Raw genomic sequence first — 17,803 nt, 5'->3', positions numbered from 1 at the left:
TTGCTCTATCCCAACTTGGTACACAGGCACCAAATACAATTTAAAAAAAAAAAAAAAAAATGAGTTAAAATATGCCAGGGAGACACAAGTTAGAACTTTCAAACTTATGATTTGTACATTTTTTAAAAAGCTAAACCAATCAAGTTACCCCATTAATTACTCAAAATGCATAAAATCAGGAGCTGGGATGTAGTTCAGTGGGAGAACATTTTCCCAAACTTGTGGGAAACCCTGGATTCAATTCCCAGTACAGCAAAAAAAATAAGTATAAAATCAAAGACCCAATTTAGGAAGAACCAAAACCTTTCTCTACCTTAAACTATAATAGCTACTGGTTTAAAACATGGAATTAAATTCTTATTCCACATCAATCCAAGCACATATTCCATTCACCATGAGCATGTGCCTATTCTTTAGGGTACTGCACTGGATTTTTTAACCAAAAGGCAATTAAATCAGGGGATTCAGTAGTTTCAAACACATAAAGACCACTCTACTGCAAAAAATCAAAAGCACTCTGGAAGTGCTAGGTTACTCAGGAAGAAATCTCTTTACAAGAAATTCTAAAAATACTGTATTTGGCTCTCTAAAACCTTTAATAAACACCAGTTTGGTATATACACATTCCTTTATGTTCAAAAAAATTCAGTTCAGTAGAACATTTGCCTATAAAGCATGAGTTCAAAGCTTCAATTCCCAACACCTCACATACACCTCCACTCCCTCCCTCAAAAAAGAAAAACTTCAGCGCAGCTTTTCAACATGAAGCATTTATCTAGATGTAACCACTATAAAGAGCCAAAAAAGAGGATTGTGGTAGCATTCACCTGTAATCCCAGGTATTGAAGCCTGACACAGGGTGAAAAGTTTGAGGCCAGCCTAGGCAATTAGCAAAACCATCTCAAAACTAAAAAATAGAGCTAGGAAAGTATCTCAGTGAAGGAGCACTCCTAGGTTCAATCCTCAGTACTTGAGGTGGGAGGGGAAGCCAAGACGACAAAATTTAGTTGTGGAATAAAAATATTCTAATGTCCTGAAATGCCACGTCAGAATACAATCTTTCATAGCATAATAGTTTTTTTAAAATAATGGGGCAAGTTTCATAAAGTGTTATAATTTCAAAGTCCCTCTTCTAAACGTCTTCTCATCAGTGACCTCTGAGAAATCATTAACTAACAATGGCCCTCATACAACCCCCAAAATATGCTAATTCAATGATTTACTAACTGGGCATAGTGGCAAACTCCTGTAATCCCAGTTTACTCCTGTAATCTCAGCTACCCGGGAAGCTGAGGGAGGGGGATGGCAAATTCCAAGCTAGCGTGGGCGACTTAATGAGACCGGGACTTTTTTTTTTTTTTTTTTTTTAAGGCGATGTAGCTCAATGACCCTCTCCTGGGTTCAATTACCAGTAGCACAAAAAAAAAAAAAAAGTTTTTTTTGGGGGGGGTTGGGGCGTTGGTTTTTTTTTGTTTGTTTGTTTGTTTGTTTTTACAAAATGTGCCGAAATAATTTTTAAATACATCAAATCAAAATTCCACATCGCAACTAGGGATGTAACTCAGTGACAGAGCACCTAGCATGGGGGGGGGGGGGGTTTCAAACCAATACTATTACTTTTAAAACAAATATATTCAAATAATGGTCAACACATTCTCAGTATTTCCTGAATTGTTAAACATAAACACAACCTTCACACAATAAATGCTTTACTATAGAGCAGGCACTACAAGGAAATTAAGTTAAATCACGTTTTTGAAACTCTTTTATTTGGGGGGGGGGGGGCAGATTCCCGTGGATTGAACTCAGAGGCACTTGACCACTGAGCCATATCCCAGTCTTATTTTTTCTATTTTATTCAGAAACAGAGTCTCACTGAGTTGCTTAGCACCTCACTTTTGCTGAGGCTGGCTTTGAACTCCAGATCCTTCTGCCTTAGCCTTCCGAGCAGCTGAGATTACTTACAGGCCTGCGCCACCCCGCCTAGCATTGAAACTCAAAAAAAATTTTTTTAAGTATTTTTTTTAGTTGTATATGGGCACAGTGCCTTTATTTTTATGTGGTGCTGAAGATCGAACTCAGTGCCTCACATGTGCTAGGCAAGAGCTCTACCACTGAGCTACAACTCCAGCCCCTGAAACTCAAATTTTAACAAAATAAATTCACTTGAATTTCAGTATTTGACAATGTACAGTGGGCCCAAAAATTGATTTAAAAAAAAATGTGGAAATATGATCACAAAATATAACAGTAAACAATGGCAGAGACAGTAATAGCCAACTACTTTCTTCACTACTCTTAACCCTCATTAGTTTTATTAAATAAATGGCACTTTCAAATTGTAAGCACTCACTTTGAAACAGACAATGGCCTGAGCATTCTACTGTCCCAATCTTACAGGGTAAATTTCAAAATTATCTGGAACACTTTTAGGTTTCAGGGTAAAGATTTGCACTGGCCCAAAGTAGTCCGACCCTCTGAGAGTCTTCCCCTATTATTGTTGGCTTCAGAGGCATTTTCTATTCTTAGGAATGAAGCCCAAACTACAATTCAGAGCAGCAAGGTCTCAGGTCCCCTGACAGTTACTAACTAGAATGTAGTAGAATGTGAAAAAAAACTTTTGTGGCAGAAACGGACAGCAAATTTGGAGACGGTATGTAAAAAATATCCAGGACATTACATTTCCCCAGGTCTTTAGCTTGTGTTTTTGTTAAAAGGCCCCAACCTACTCTACGCACACAACTGCTGTAAACAGAACCCTACAGCTGCAATAAATGTTAGCGCGATCCAATAACCTTGGAAATAAAAGGGCCAGGAACAGTCGCCGTCGACTATCTAAAGGGCCCCAACCGCGGCTTTTCAACTGCAGAGGCCAGCTGACCAAGAACCACGTGAAAAAATGCCGCAAGAAAAGCTCTTCCGGGGATGAGGAGTCCGAACAGATCACGTGCTGCTGGCCGGAACCCAGAGATCGCACCGCGGGACCCAGCCACATTCTGTTACCGTGGAGACTACACAACCAACCACCCAGCCAGCCCCCTTCCCAGCAGTCGTCACACCGCCCCCAAGCACCTTCGCTGAAGCTCAGCCTCAGCGTCGTGCCCAAAAACGAGCAGCGCAGGCAGAGTTCACACACTCCGCTGCATAAGCCTGGCGAGCTCTACAGCACGCACCGGCAGCTCTAGGGTGGGCTCGAGACTTCGCAAGATCCACGTGTCTGCTCCGGCGACGCAAGCCTGGGCAGAGTGGTTTTCCCTCAGAAGTACTGTACTTTGGTTTCTCCCGCTGTTCGGCGATCAGTAACCCCTCCTTTCAGACATCCTTCACCGCTCCCAGCTTCCAACCTTGCCAGAGGAAGAAGGCATTCAGGGGCAGTGGGGCAAGGTATCCGGAGGCAAGACAATTATTCACAGCAAGGCATTACAACTTTTCTCTCCCCTCAGTTTCACCTTGAAATAATCCTTAACTTCTCCTTAAGTCTTCGCAGACTCCTCAACTCCAGTTACTGGTACTCAAAGAAGCTTATTAACGCATCACACTCACCCTTCACCGAGGGCAGACACCTACTTCGCAATTTAACAGAATTTTTTTTAACAGAAGCCCACAAACAGAAAACTAGTCAAAGGCTATTCCACAAAGGGAAAAGAAAATAACACCTGCTCTTCCCACCTGTTTTCCCCGCCCTCATTTCTGCACGTAAGAATCACAGAGCCTTTGTTTACAAAGTTCCCACTCCTATACAACTCACTTCCTCACCCTTCTTATTAAACTCGCAGTCTTGCCTCAGAAATTGCGTGCTAAAAAAGACGTCTGCACAGGTGTCAAACGGTGCACCCAGTTCCTTAGAAAAAGCGACGTCGGCACTGTTTTCCTCGGAGATTTGGAACCCAACGACCTGAGCTCTAAAATCCAAATTGCAGAAAAAGCACAGGTCTCAACCTAGAGCTGGGTGCCGGAATGGAAATGGTCACGCGGATCATACCATGCGGTGCTGCACCCCACGCACGCGAGGGCAGGGCCGCACCATGGACGCTTCTCACCCCGCCCGCCTCGTGGCCGCTTCTCTGGCGTCGATGTTCCCAGTTAGTAAGCAGCGCGACGCGGAAGTGAGGCCGGGGACGCGCGCGAGGTGACATGCGCAGCCTCGCTTAAGGGACCACAGGCGCGCACCAAGGGCGGCCCCGCGCAAGGCCCGGCCTGGCCAGGGCGTGCGAAGATCTCTCAGTTGAACGCTGCTCAAGCTACTCAAACACACAAGAGCTTCAAACTCTCGAAAAACTCCAATCGGGCCAATACTAAAGAGACGCCCTCCACCCAGGCCCGACAGTTACCGTGCGGGGCGTGGCTGGCCTCACCCGGAGTCCTTCATATCCCGCTGGGGGCGGGTTATTCTGTTCGGTTCGCACACCGTCTGTCCGCTCCAGCTGAAGAGCCTGCGCGCGCACCGGACGTCCACGTCACCGCGCACGCGCTCCTAACCGCGCGGAGCCCGCCGCGCAGGCGCAGAGGTAGGCGCGAGCAACAACTCCCAAGCCCCTCCCCCAACACCAGAAGGCCAAACGGCCCCGGAGCAGCTACAAGACCCTTGGGACCCGCCCCCGGAGCTTAAGCCGCTGCCTTTCTCGTACCAGCAACCCAGAAAAGCCTACTGAAGCTTCCAGAATTGAGAAAGGCAAAGCAGGAGGGAGGCAACCAATATCCCCTGCCTCGTACTCGAAGCCTTCGTGAAAACTCTGAAACTGCAGCCTGCGGGGCCTTCCTCAGCTGTGCCTTCCACCCTTTCCTTTCGGCTCCTCGCAGGCCCCGCCCCTGCCTCGCCCAGCCACACCCACACGGGGCTCGCAGACCCCCTGGCTTCACAGACCCATCAAATGAATCCAAGGACTTCCTCTCCAAAGTGCTGGGGACTTGGAAAGCGCCACAGTTTAGGGGGAACCTTGAAGAAGAGACCTTGGGAGAAGGGTGGTCGAGTTTGCAACATCCACAACCTAAGAACACTAGGAAAATAAGGAGAAGACTGAAAGCCTAACTCAGGAGTTGGAAAGGAAGAGGAGGTACCACTAAACTGTCTGATATAAAGACGAAAGACGTGATAAAGCAGTAATACAAGGAAGCGAGAAATTTGTGCAAAAGTATTATCTGAGTTTTAGTGCCTATATCCTATGTATCCAGTTTTTGTTTCTTCAAGACATTTTACGCTATGAGGTGCAAAGAAAATATTACCATAATATATGTCAGGCAGAAAGTCAGTCTGTATTTCTCCCAACCAAATATCAAAAACTAGTTTTCTTCTGTATTCATTACCTATCATTTTTTTCTTCTGTACTACTAACATGCTAGTAAAAGGGAAGAATTGGTTAAAATGACAGAAAAAGGGGCTATAGGGACAGCAAAATCGTGATCAATGTTCCAAAACTGCTTTCACTCTCAGAAGAATTAGTAAATACTGAGAACCCACATCTGGTGTGTGATTAACACAAAACACTATGAAGGACTATGAAAAGATTGAAAGGAAGGAGGCAAGAGGAAGACGCTTATCCAACTGGACTGATCTGATCTATTTTCCTAAGGGAAGGACCACCTTTGTCTTCATTTTGCACTTCCTGAGGAGTTAACAGGCATCAACACTGACAGTAATTTGTGCTGGAATAGTTAGGACCACAGAACTAAAGTTCAGACTTCGGGAATTGTTCTGAAACCCATGACTCCGGCCGGCACTGTCAGCAAGAGCATTCAAGACCCTAGACGAAACTGAAAAGCAACACTTTAATGCCATCCTTCTGTTTCCTGACTCCCAAGAACCTCTTTGCTACAACAGCCTTGTCAGAATGGCCCACCTCATCCAAGAATACCTTTTCATGGGTCTACAGTTTTTTCATACAAAATTTTCATTTTATGAGACAAAATTTGTGTTGATGTAGCATTCAAATTTTGTTAAGGTATGAATGACATTGACAGCCATGCCTCCCAAAATGACATCTCTAATTGGGGAAAAATCTATGAGGAAAACGTAAATGGAAGAAGGGGAGTTGAAATGCTTTTTCTGGTACTCTTCCCCTACTCCAGGCAAACATATTATGAAATATCAGGTACTTTAAGCAACAACTTTCAAGATTCAGCACTATATCTCCTTTAAGAAACACTGCATTAAAAGCATAAGTGGGAAAGTTGGGGTACTGTGGTACATGCCTGTGAGCCCAGCTATTCTAAGGCTGAGGCAGGCAGATCACAAGGTAGAGGCAAGCCTCAACATCTGAGCAAGATCCTCAGCGACTAGTGAGATCCTGTCTCAAAATTAAAGGAGAAAAAAAGGACTGAGATGTAGCTCACTGATAAAGCACCAAGTTCCACCCCAGTACCAAAAAAAAAAAAAAAAAGTGGGAGAGGTAAGCTACCAGTGCTTGTTTTGTTTTGTTTTTGGCAATAGGGATTTAACTCAGGGTCTGCTACATGCTAAGCAAGCACTCTACAACTGAGCTGCATGCACCCCAAGCTCCTTCTGAGACAGTATTTCACTACGTTGCCCCTAGACTGGCCCCAAAACTTGTGATCCTCTTGATTCAGCCTCCAGAGTAACTGGGTTTACAGGCATGAGGACCACATACCTGCCTGCTTCCTTCCTTCCCTTATTCCCTCCCTCTCTCCCTCCCTTCCTCCCTTCCTTCCTTCCACTCCTTCCTTCCCCTCCTCCCACACTATCTCCTAGAGATGGAACCCAGGGCCTCACAACTAGCAAGGCTAGTGCTCCACCACTGAGCCATATCCCCAGTCCACCTCATAGTTTTTCAAAGTGGAGTGGGTCTAACCTACAAAGGTTAGGAGATTTATTATAAAGAATTATAAAGAAGCTGCAGCCAGGTGTTGTGGCCCATGCCTTTTAATTCCAGCTACTTGGGAGGCTGAAACAAGGAGGATCTCAAGCTCAAGGCTAGCCTGAGCAACTTGGCAACATCCTGTCTCGAAATTAAAAATAAAAGGACTGGGGATGTAGCTCAATGGTAGAGCAACCCTGGGTTCCACCTCCAGTACAGAGGGGGAAAAAACAGACTGCTATGAGAACTTGTAAATGTTGTTTTTATATGATATCTAAAAATAATACTGCCATACCCAATTCAGTGATCCAGTTTCAATTTATAATCATGCTGTTATCAAGTAACCACTTTTTTTGCTGCTGTTTTTCTTTTTAAATTTTGTTCACTTTTTCAAGTAACAGCTTCAGTAGTTACATTCTACTTCTAATGCAATGTTTCTCAAACTGAAGTCCTTGGTTATATTGTTTAGATATATAAGAACTTTCTTCCTTTAAAAGGCATCCTTAAAAATATAACTGGAGATTTTAAAATGCCAAGCTGGCTACAAAGTTGATGCTGTTTCAACTTGCTATGGCAATTCTCTCTTTATAGTTATAATAGCTCGCCCTGTTGGCCCAGCCCAACACAAAAATCTTGATTTTCCTTGGTTAAACTTTCAAGGAGATTTTACTAAATACTAAGGTGGAGGAAAAAAACCACCAGAGAGAATGTATGGAATATTAACAGTTTGCCTCAAACATACAAAGTTTTGATCCTAGATTTTTTTATAAACACATAGGAACTATCCCATTTAAGTGCATATTTTTCCTATTCAAATTTTTGAGTGCCTCCTGTAAACTGAAGATAGGGGAAATACTGCACTTCATGCACTGTTCACATGTCTACACTAGAAAACCCAAAGTGTTGGTACAATTTAAGTAACACAACCAACACAAACCATATCCCTTAACCAGTCTATTCAGACTCTGACTTTTAGGTTCTGATTTCTACAGACATCTCTCTCAAATGACTAAAAGCCCACATAAGCATGTTCCTTATAATTTGCCTAATAAAATATTCCCAGATTCCTTGACCCTACTCTTTCACCTTTCACACCTAAGCTTAAAGGTCACTTCTTCAAGAAACTTTTTCTAACCCTCAACAGCAAGTAAAGTGACTCAACTATTACATGCTACTATAATTATTTTTAAAACTATATACTGGCAAGCATGGTGGTGTATGCCAATAATCCCAGCAACTTGGGAAGCTGAGACAGGATTACAAATTTGAAACCAGCCTTGGCCACTTAGTGAAACCCTTCTCAAAATAAAAAATACAAAGGGTTGGGGATGCAGTTCAGAGGCAGAATGCTCCCAGGTTTAATCCCCAGTATGACAAAAATAAAAATAAAAAAAGAATGAATGATAAAAATGAATTTTTTAAAAACTATATACTGCCAGATACGATGGCACATGCCTATAATCCCAGCATTTTGGGAGGCTGAGGCAGGAGAATCACAAGTTCAAAGCCACCCTCAGCAATATAGTGAGATCCTAAGCAACTCAGCCAGACTCTGTCTCAAAAAATAAAAAGGGCTAGGGATGTGGCTCAGTGATTTAAAGTGTCCCTGGGTTCAATCCCCAGTGCCAAAACTAAATAAAACTATGTGCTAATGTATGTCTTCCCCACTAGATTGTTAGCCCTGCCGTAGTTCAATACTTCAGCACAATGCCTAGAACAAAGCAGACACGTATTTGCTGAATAAATGAACACTGAAACTATAAACTCTAGTATTCAGGCAAATTCAAATGTCATTTTTGTGGAGGGGAGGTGCTGGGGATTAGAACTCAGGGTCTTGTGCATGCAAGAGAAGCACTCTACCAACTGAGCTATATCCCCAGCCCTCAACTGTCAAATTTTGATTTAATGTCCAACAACATGGGGTCCAGAAAAATGAGGCCAAGTTATATAAGCAAATACCGTAAGTATCCCTGCTTTGGCTAACATTTTCCAAAGGGGTACAGCTATAATTAGAAAAAAACTACTACCCAGTGATACTCATTCCAAATTATTTCTTCTTAGGGGAATAAATATCATTGACAGGTGAGATACGTGAAGAGAGATTTCTGTAGGAATATCTAATCACTTAGTGACTGCCTTTGACTATTACCTAGAAAACAACAAACAGATTCTTTGTGTGAGTTAGAATCTATAATTTACCATGTGGTAATAGAAGCAACAATTTTTAACATCTGTATATAATCATCAATAGGAGAAAAAATGGTAAATATCTTAAAGACGAAAGGACACTTTAGTAAAACAGTGTTTTACTGAAATCAACAGGCATGGAGGTGCATGCCTATAATCTCAGCAACTTAGGAGGAAGAGGCAGAAGTATCACAAGTAAATTCAATACCAGTCTTGGCAAATTAGCATGATGCTCAGCAAATCAGCAAGACCCTGTCTCAAAATAAAATTTAAAAAGGGCTGAGGCTATAGCTCAGAAGCAGAACGCTCCTGGATTCAATCTCCAGTGTCACAAAAACAAACATGTTCAATCCTAAAATCAACCAGAAAAATGTCAGAAATCAGTAAAAATCAAGTTCAGAAAGTGCTTCAAGAGGAATATAAAACAAACAGCACATCTAAAAAATATGAACAATAAGCACTCTGAATAAACAGCTTACCTAGAAAAGCATAATGGAAGAACAGAAGAACTTCACCTAACTATACTAAGGTCTGCATAGAAACTTAACACACCAGAGAGGTGTAAAAACAGAACCAGAGCTACTGGAAAGATTAAGAGACTGAGGTACAGCAAATAAACTGCAAGGCTGAACTCAGGCAGAAATCAAGAGGCCCACGACAAAAAAAAAAACAAAAACAAAAAACACACTGGAGCGATTGGAGTTCTGGTTCAGTGGTAGAGCACTTGCCCTGAGGCACTGCGTTCAATTCATAGCACCACATAAAAATAAATTAAAAAAATAAAGGTCTCTCAACATCTTTAAAAAAATTAAAAAAAAAAAACTGGAAAATTGTCTGTAAATGCATGTATGAAAGAAGACACTTTTGTAAGGTACAGTGTACTCACCTGTAGTCCCAGCTACTGAGGAGTGAAGCTGAAAGATCACAAGTTTGACCTTGTCTAAAAATAAAAAAAGGCCAGGATGTACCTCAGTGATAACATGTGTGAGGTTCTGAGTTCAATCCCCACTACCACAAAAAGTGGGGTGGGGAAAAAGCCACATTTATTTTATGTGAAGAACACCACTGCCTTGCAGAAATTAACTACAGTGGTCAACACAGAAGTTAGACTATTAGACTTCACAGAATAGTAAATTTCCCCCCCAAAAATATTTAGAGGACCATAATAAGATGAAGAAAATTTTAACCTTCAAATATACCAACAACATTACCATGATTGCTTCCTAAAAACAAGTTTTTTTCCCAGTACTAGGGATTGAATCCAGACGCACTCTACCACTGAGCTATATTCCCAGGTCTTTTTTATTTTGAGACTTGGTCTTGATAAATTGCACAGGCTGGCCTTGAACTTGCCATCTTCCTGACTCAGCTTCCCTCCTGCCTCAGCATTCACAGCAGCTAGAATTACAGGCACGTATCACCATGCCCAACTAAAAAACTGACATTTTTTTTAAGATCAAATATTGGCTGGGGGCACTGGGGTTGTGGCTCATCGGTAGAGCGCTTGCCTAGCATGTGTAAGGCACTGGGTTCAATTCTCAGCACCACATATAAATAAATGAATAAAAGATCTATCAACATCTAAACAAATATTTAAGTGTGTGTGTGTGTGTGTGTGTATATATATAAATATATATATATATATATATACACACACATACATACACACAGGCTGGGTATGGTGGCAAATACCTGTAATCCCACCAGTACAGGATGCTGAGACAGGAAGATTGCAAGTTCAAGGCTAGCCTTGGCAACCAGGATCTAAGTAACTTAGTGATACCCAGTCTCAAAATTTAAAAAAAAAAGGGCTAGAGATGTAGCTCAGTGATATATTGCCCCTGGGTTAAATCCCTAGTACCAAAAAAAAAAAAACCTCAAATGCTAGAGAGGACATATCTCATAATATCACAATATATCTTAGATATCTTTGACTTTTATACCTTAGCTCAATGAAAAAATAGCAAAATTGTCTTTTTTTTTTTTTGTGGTGGTGGTTTTGGAGATTGAACACAGGTGTGCTCTACCACCAAGGAATATGCTTAGCCCTTTATATTTATGTTTTTTGTTGTTGGTGGTAGTTTTGGGGTTTTTTGTTTTTGTTTTTGTTTGTTTGTTTTTGGGGTTTTTTTTGGTGCTGGGGATTGAACCCAGGGCACTTTCCTACAGAGTTACATCCCTAGTTCTTCTTTTCTTTTGAGACAGGGTCTTGCTAAGTTGCTGAGGGTCTCACTAAGTTGCCTAAGGTTGACCTCAAACATGCCTCAGCCTCCTAAGTCACTGGGATTACAGGCATATACCACAGCACCCAGTCATCTTTATTTTCTTTGCAGGCAGGTATTTAGAAATTATTGATCGGTCATATGACAGTCTCCCTAGATTTGGTCTTCTGAGAAAAAATAACATACATCACACCGGATAGGATACAAGTCATCTTGCCAAGAAGTCAAGAGTCAACTTCCCATCAAGAAATCAAGAGTCAGGGGGCTGGGGTTGTGGCTCAGTGGTAGAACACTAACCTAGCACATGTGAGGCACTGGGATCCAGTCTCAGCACCACATAAAAATAAAAGTATTGTGTCCATCTACAACTAAAAATTTTTTTTTAAAAAGGGGCAATTAAGAGTCAGGTTCTCAATACAGAAGATGATCTAAAACAGAAGGCACTCCAATCCAGACCACAGGACAATTACAAAATTAACCAACTACTTTGAGCGTTGAGGGGTTGGGAGCAGAAGACACTGAAAATAAGATGATAAGCTTTACCTTGGGGCAGGACTCTGGGAACTTGGGTAAAGCTATAAAACAAGGTAGTGAAACCAAGGTTAGAGTGAAGCACATACCCAATCACTGCATACTTAATGCATGCTGGAAAACTGGAATGAAAAACTGGAATGCATGCTGGCAAAAGAAAAGGTAGGTCAAGATGGGTTGCAAACATGTTAGACATAAGGGAAAAAAGGGAGAAAAACTTGTTTTGTTTGAAAAGTAAACCAAATGAGATTTTAAGTATTACCTTAAATACTAAGGGGACTGGAGATATAACACAGTGGTAAAGCACTTGCCTAGCATGCACAAGACCCTGGGTTCAATCCCCAGCACCACAAAGATCTAAGAAAATAATAAGAATTTTTATAATCTTTACAGCACTACAATCGTTAGCTGTAATTTAAACACTGGAGGGCAGAGAATAATTGTTAAAACAGAGGGAAAAGCTGTATTGAATCAGAGAATACAAATTAACTTCAATGCAGTACATAATGCAAGTTACCTGAATACAAATTATAAATTGTAGATATTATACAGGGCCACATTTTTTATTCCACCCACTATTCTCCAGATTATCCTTATAAGCATAAGATAAATTAAATCTACCATCAGTTAAATATTTGCTAAGCTCTAACAATGTACTAGGAACTAAACCACAGATAACTGAATAAATAAAAAGTCCCTCAAGAAGCTTAAGTTCTGGACAAAAAGGACAACCATCACAAAAATGTAACTGGCAGTGTGGAAAAGGCCTTTTGAGAATACTATAGGTGCACAGGAGCCGGGAGATAGAGAAAGGCTACAAAGAAGAAAGGCCTTTGCAGCAGGGTCTTGAAGGAAAAATAAAATTGAGAAAGAGGAGGATGAATATTATGGGCTGTGGCTATGTATTAGGTAACAACAACAATAAAATGTTCAGAATTTGGAAAGGGGGCTGCTTCGGAAAAACATTTTAACTTTTTAAGTTATAAGTGGACACGATACCTTTATTTTTTTATGCGGTGCTGAGGATGGAACCCAGTGCCTCAAATGTGCCAGCCAAGTGCTCTACTACTGAGCCACAACACCAGCCCCAAGAATAAAACATTTAAGCAGAGATCAATGTAATAAGTTAATACTGATTTCAAAATGAAGCAATTTGGGCTGGGGTTATGGCTCAGTGGTAGGGCACTCACCTAGTGCATGTGAGGCAATGGGTTCAATCCTCAGCACCACATAAAAATAGATAAATAAAAACAAAGGTTTAAAAAATGAAGTAATGTATAACATAGTTTACTTTCCCATGATATAGGCCTAGACACTTAGAAAATATTCATCCACTCTACAAGTCCATGATGCTCATGATATACATTCACTAATTCAGATCCTTAGGTGTAGTGTTAAATATTTTAAGAGGTAGAAAAGAAAAACTATAAAAATATAGTGGAAGTAGAAAGTCACTGAGTTATCAACTAAGGCTTAGTGTTAAAGAATGTCTATAAATTAACAAAGTAGACAAAGGAGGGAAGGGCATACTAATCATAAGAAACAGCTTGTGCTGGGCTGGGGATGTGGCTCAGTTGGTAGAGTGCCTGCCCCGCAAGCACAAGGCCCTGGGTTCAATCCCCAGCACTGAAAAAAAAAAAAAAAAAAAAAGAAATAGCTTGTGCTAAAACACATGATATAAAAGAACAGAGTATTCCTTAATTTCTTGAGTCAAGCATTTGTTGACTATGTACCATACATGGAAGATGACAAAACTAGAAACCAGTGACACTTTCTCTATACCCATCTACCCAGTTTCTCACATCAGAAAACCAAGTGATTCTTGACACTTTCATGTTCCTTCTCTCCTGCCAAGATCTAGTCAATCACCAAATCTTCCTGTGGATTCTACACCCCTAACCTTCCTGATCATGGTATGCTTTCAAAGTACTACATTATCTATCCTTCCTAGAACTTACCACAGGTCTAATCCTTATTGTCTTATCTCTTCCTTTTCATGCCCTGCCCCCTTATAAACTACACTATTAAATTAGGAATTATGGGCTTGGTCCCCCACTTTCCACACACTAGGGATTAAACCCAGGGGTGCTCTACCACTAAGCTATGCCTTCAGCCCTTTTCATATTTTATTTTGATACAGGGTCTCCCTGAATTGCCCAGGCTAGCCCTTATAACCTTCCCCCCTCAGCCTCCCAAACAGCTGAAATTACTGGCATGTGCCACTGTGCCCAGCTAGGAATTGTATGCTTTTAACCCCAACGTTGTAGCTCTACCAATGCCCAGACCTCAAACTTGGCAATCCTCCAGCTCAGCCACCCAAATAGTTAAGATTATAGGCAGGCATCACTATGCCCTGGCTTTTTTCCTTTACTTTTTCCCTTCTTCCAACATAGTGTCAATCCTGACAAACATCAAGTCTAAGTTAAGGATTATCCAAATGTCATCCAAAAATATTTCCCTCACATCAAGTGTTATGTTATTCCCACTAGACTATTCTTCTGGGTTAAGAGTTAGTAAATTACTATAGCCCACAGGTCACTTATAGTCCTAAGCCTATTTTTTGTACAGCCCGTGAGCTAAGAAAGATTTTCACATTCTTTTGTTTTGTTACACTTGAAGAGGGAATCTTGCTATGTTGCCTAGGCTGGCATCAAACTCCTAGGCTCAAGGGATCTTCCTGCCTCAGTCTTCCAAGGCTTGAACTATAGACAAATGTTACCACTCCCAGCTGGTTTTTACATTTTTAAGTCACTGAAGAAAAAAAAAAAAAAAGGAAGAATGTTGCATGATGTAAAAGTTAATATAATTCAAGTGTCCATAAATAAGCCTTTTGTTAAGACACTGCCACAGCTAGGCACAGTGGTGCACACCTATAATCTCACTGACTCTAGAGGCTGAGACAAGAGGATCTCAAATCTGAGGTAAGCTCAGCAACTTAGCAAGACCCTGTCTCAAAATAAATTTAAAAAAGAACTGGGGATGTAGCTCAGTGGTAAAGTGCCTCTGAGTTTAATTCAGAGTACCAAAATAAATAAATAAGCTTATTTAAGATTATTAGCCATTTTGCAAGAATACTCAGAGTTGACATTAAAAACTTCAATAAGAAATTTATTTTTCAGTTATAAAACGATCATGTACCATGGAGGCAAATTATTTTAAATAGTATTCCTTGGCTCTTAATGAGTCAAAACTTTTCAGTTATTATTGTTTATTCAAAGAATTAATGCAAGTTTACAGTGACCACATAATTAGTCTCTACAAATAATCTGCACAAAACAACAATGAGCAAGGATATTTTTTAAGTAGAAGCCAGGAAAAAATAAATTCAGTAAAACCAAAGTGAGATCTGCTAAGATGTGTTAAAATTGGTGGTAGTAAAAGTTTATGTAAAGCAAGAAATTATCTAATTGGATGAACTAACAAAGTATAAATGTAGGGCTGAGATTGTGGCTCAGTGGTAGAGTGCTTGCCTGGCATGCCTCACTGAGGCACTGGGTTCGATCCTCAGCACCACATAAAAATGAATAAATAAAATAAAGGTATTATGTCCATCTACAACTAAAAAAAAAAATATTTTAAGTATATATGTAAGAGGAAGTCCATGGTTATTCACTGCATTATTCATCAGAAGGTATTCTGCAAAGGACTGGGGATGTAGGCAGTGGTAGAGCACTTGCCTAGTATGCACAAAGCCCTGGGGTTCAATCCCCAATGCCACCACCAAAAAAATTAAAATAAAATAAAAAGAAGGCATTTTGCAGAAAAATATCTGAATCAATCATGTGTTATTCAACCAGTAAGGTCAATTAACTTTACTCTCATGGTCTTAACCATCATTGATTTCATTAATTTTTGTCAAAAACAAAAGTTAAATATCCTAACTTATCCTATTACCAAAGCAGGTAGCAGGCCCAACAGATGTAAAGTTGTATTCCAATATTTTTAGCTTAGTGTACACTGAAACTTTCTAAATGAGAAGACACATCCTCAAGCTGGGCATGGTACCACATGTCTATTATCCCAGTAATTCTGGAGGCAAGATCCTTCCTCAAAATTAAAAAATAAAATGAAAAACATGCTGGGGATGTTGCTCAGTAGTAGAATGCCTGTAGGTTCAATTCTCAGTGCCACAAAAAAAATTTTAAAAGAATCACCCTCACCTATTATTGAACACTGAATGGCTTTGAAAATTAGATCTTCCTATAGACTTGCTAACGTGCCTCAATGAATTCCACCTAAAGCCAAAAGGAAAAAAAAAAAAAAATGATTACACATAGCACTAACAATGCAATAAAATCATTTAAATGAAAACTAACATTGTTTATATCACAGATAATATCAAGCTGAATGTACTTCCTGTTTTGTCAAGAGTTAAAATAACACAAGAAAGATGTTCATTCCCATGCAAATTTACAGTGGATATATTTTTCAAGTTCAAAATACAGCTCCAGCAGCATTTTTCAGACACTGATGCAAAGGAATTTCCCTATTTCAAAATCTGTGTACCTATTAAATTAAGGAGTTTCCACCTAGCCTTAAATTGGAAATTATTAATCCTAAAGTGATGTTAAAATACAAATGTCAGGAAAAGAATTTGTTGCTTTGTGTGTCAGTGCCCACCTGTAATCCCAGCTATTTGGGAGGCTGAGGCAGGAGAATTCCAAATTCAAGGTCAGTCTGGGCAATTTAGTAAGACTTTGCCTCAAAATAAAAAATAAAAAGCGCCAGGAATATATAGTTCAGTGGGAGTGTGCTTCCCTAAACCCTTGGATTCAATCCTTAGTATGGGGTGGGGGGTGGAGGCGTGAAACATAAAATTTCATACAGATCAGCAATTATTGATGAATATTTGTAACCAATTTAATACTAAAGAATACCAACTTTGAGACTCTTTTAAACAGAATATTATCCTCTCTAAAAAGAATTTCATTCTTTTTTCTGTAGACATGTTACCAACATTACCAACATTTTAAAAAGTACTCAGTTATATTTTGAATTTCATCAATAAAAAACATGTAGGATGGGTTAGGGGGTGTAGCTCAGTGATACAGCACTTGCCTAGCATGCCCAAAACCCACGATTTAATTCCCAGCACCATAAATATAAATACATAAATAATTGTAAAAAAAAATTTTTTTTTTTTTTTTTTTAATTATGGGGCTGGGTACAGTGCACATGCCTGTAATTCCAGCAGCTCGGGAGGCTGAGGCAGGAGGATCTCGGTGTTCAAAGCCAGCCTCAGTAACTTAGCAAGACCCTACCTCTAAATAAAATATAAAAAAGGGCTGGGGATGTGGTTCAGTAGTTAAGTGCCCCTGGGTTCAAACTCCCATATCCCCCCAAAAAACTTATGGGGATTTGTTTTATCTCTTATTATATAGGCACCTACATAATACCTATTCTAGTTTGCTTCTTGGCTCATGAAGCTAAAATATTTACTATAGTATCAGGCCTTCAACAGAAAGTTTCAAAGCCCTGAGTCAAAGAATTGGTCTTTAACTGATTAGCTGCAAACATTAGACATCAGTTAACTTCTCTGGGTCTGTCTGTCCACATTTATACAATGAAGAACATGAAAGAAAATCTCTAAGGTACCTTCCAACTTTAGCATTCTATAAATAAAAATACATTTTATATTTACTGTATACGATAATAACTTGAATGAGAGATAAAGCCAGTTTACAAAGTTTTACTACACAAAATATGAAGAAATACTTAATTAAATTTACAGAAAATGAACAAACAAATGGTGCTGAGACAACTGGATATACACACACAGAACTAAATTGGACCTCTATCTCACATCATACGCAAAAACTAACTCAATTCAGATCAAATAAACTTAGGAAACTCTTAGGATAATAAAACAAGGGGAAATCACGACATTGGTTCTAGCAATGATTTATTTTGTATTTAGCTCAATAAAATATTACAAAGATGGTGGAATAAACAGTAGAACGAATCAAATGATGGTTCCTTGAAAACACGGTGATGTGATATGTACAATGTAATTTTTGTAAAGTGAAATTAGTATAGTAGATGATAAGAAGC

General features: G+C 39.9%; 1 protein-coding gene across 16 annotated transcripts in view; it reads right to left on the bottom strand.

The window, feature by feature from the left end:
- Positions 1-17,803, bottom strand: part of MGA (MAX dimerization protein MGA) — a gene marked incomplete at its 3' end in the record, with an annotated part of 130,886 nt that overhangs the window by 76,865 nt on the left and 36,218 nt on the right. For 3 of the 16 annotated variants that reach the window (XM_079128735.1, XM_079128736.1, XM_079128749.1), the window contains exon 1: positions 4,332-6,307. The exons of 2 other annotated variants lie outside the window; for them this stretch is intronic. Of the gene's footprint in view, positions 1-3,173; positions 3,345-3,982; positions 4,293-4,331; positions 6,309-9,885; positions 9,953-17,803 lie in introns of those variants that run through there. 11 more of the 16 variants (XM_079128737.1, XM_079128738.1, XM_079128743.1 and 8 more) reach the window with 10 other exon arrangements.

The sequence above is a fragment of the Sciurus vulgaris genome, assembly GCF_902686455.1.
Source record: "Sciurus vulgaris genome assembly, chromosome: 2".
NCBI classification, from domain to species: Eukaryota; Metazoa; Chordata; class Mammalia; order Rodentia; family Sciuridae; genus Sciurus; species Sciurus vulgaris.
This window is presented reverse-complemented; position numbering and strand designations above follow the sequence as displayed.